Here is a 2,310-nt window from a genome sequence, read left to right as displayed (position 1 = left end):
AAGGAGAAATCAATAAAATTGAAAGTAAAAAAACTATTGAATTAATAAATAAAACCAAGAGTTGGTTTTATGAAAAAGCCAATAAAATAGATAAACCTTTGGTAAATTTGATAAAAAAAAAGAAAGAGGAAAATCAAATTGATAGTCTTACAAATGAAAAGGGGGATCTTTCCACCAATGAAGAGGAAATTAGAGAAATAATAAGGAGTTACTTTGCCCAACTTTATGCCAATAAATTTTATAACTTAAGTGAAATGGATGACTTCCTCCAAAAATATAGACTCCCTAGATTAACAGAGGAGGAGATAAATTGCTTAAATAGTCCCATTTCAGAAAAAGAAATAGAACAAGCTATTAATCAACTCCCCAGGAAAAAATCCCCAGGGCCAGATGGATTCACATGTGAATTCTACCAAACATTTAAAGAACAATTAGCCCCAATGTTATATAAATTATTTGAAAAAATAGGGGATGAAGGAGTCCTACCAAACTCCTTTTATGACACAGACATGGTACTGATACCTAAACCTGGTAAATCGAAAACTGAGAAAGAAAATTATAGACCAATCTCCTTAATGAATATTGATGCTAAAATCTTAAATAAGATATTAGCAAAAAGACTTCAGAAAATCATCTCCAAGATAATACACTATGATCAAGTAGGATTTATTCCAGGAATGCAGGGCTGGTTTAATATTAGGAAAACTATTAATATAATTGACCATATTAATAATCAAATTAACAAGAACCATATGATCATCTCAATAGATGCAGAAAAAGCATTTGACAAAATCCAACATCCATTCCTACTAAAAACTCTTGAGAGTATAGGAATAAATGGACTATTCCTCAGAATAATCAGGAGCATATATTTAAGACCTTCAGTAAGCATAATATGCAATAGAAATAAACTGCAACCTTTCCCAGTAAGATCAGGAGTGAAACAAGGTTGCCCACTATCACCATTACTATTCAATATAGTACTAGAAACGCTAGCCTCGGCAATAAGAGCCGAGAAAGAGATTCAAGGAATTAGAGTAGGAAATGAGGAAATTAAACTATCACTTTTTGCAGATGACATGATGGTATACTTAGAGAACCCCAAAGACTCTGCTAAAAAGCTACTAGAAATAATTCAAAATTTCAGCAAAGTGGCAGGATACAAAATAAATCCACATAAATCCTCGGCATTTTTATATATCACTAACAAAATGCAACAGCAAGAGATACAAAGAGAAATTCCATTCCAAACAAATGTTGAGAGTATAAAATATTTGGGAATCCATCTACCAAAGAAAAGTCAGGAATTATATGAGAAAAATTATAAAACACTTGCCACAAAAATAAAATCAGATTTAAATAATTGGAAAGACATTCAGTGCTCTTGGATAGGCCGAGCGAATATAATAAAGATGACAATACTCCCCAAACTAATCTATTTATTTAGTGCTATACCAATCAGACTCCCAAGAAACTATTTTAATGACCTAGAAAAAATAACAACAAAATTCATATGGAAGAATAAAAGGTCAAGAATTGCAAGGGAACTAATGAAAAAAAACTCAGAGGAAGGTGGTCTAAGTGTCCCTGATCTAAAGCTATATTATATAGCAGCAGTCACCAAAACCATTTGGTATTGGCTAAGAAATAGACCGGTAGATCAGTGGAACAGATTAGATACAAAGGACAAAAAAGGGTACATCTATAGCAATCTAATCTTTGACAAACCCAAAGATTCCAACATTAGGGATAAAAATTCATTATTCGGAAAAAACTGTTGGGAAAACTGGAAATTAGTATGGCAGAAATTAGATATGGATCCACACTTAACACCATATACCAAGATAAGATCAAAATGGGTCCATGATTTAGGCATAAAGAGGGAGATAATAAATAGATTAGAGGAACAGAGGATAATCTACCTCTCAGACTTGTGGAGGAGGAAGGAATTTATGACCAGAGGAGAACTAGAGATCATTATTGATCACAAAATAGAAGATTTTGATTACATCAAACTAAAAAGTTTCTGTACAAATAATACTAATGCAAACAAGATTAGAAGGGAAGTAACAAATTGGGAAAATATTTTTAAAAACAAAGGTTCTGACAAAGGTCTCATTTCCAAAATATATAGAGAACTGACCCTAATTTATAAGAAACCGAACCATTCTCCAATTGATAAATGGTCAAAGGATATGAACAGACAATTCTCAGAGGAAGAAATTGAAACTATATCCACTCACATGAAAGAGTGTTCCAAATCACTACTGATCAGAGAAATGCAAATTAAGACCACTCTGAGATACCACT

The sequence above is a fragment of the Sminthopsis crassicaudata genome, chromosome 3 (genome assembly GCF_048593235.1).
Source record: "Sminthopsis crassicaudata isolate SCR6 chromosome 3, ASM4859323v1, whole genome shotgun sequence".
In the NCBI taxonomy this organism is placed as follows: domain Eukaryota; kingdom Metazoa; phylum Chordata; class Mammalia; order Dasyuromorphia; family Dasyuridae; genus Sminthopsis; species Sminthopsis crassicaudata.
This window is presented reverse-complemented; position numbering follows the sequence as displayed.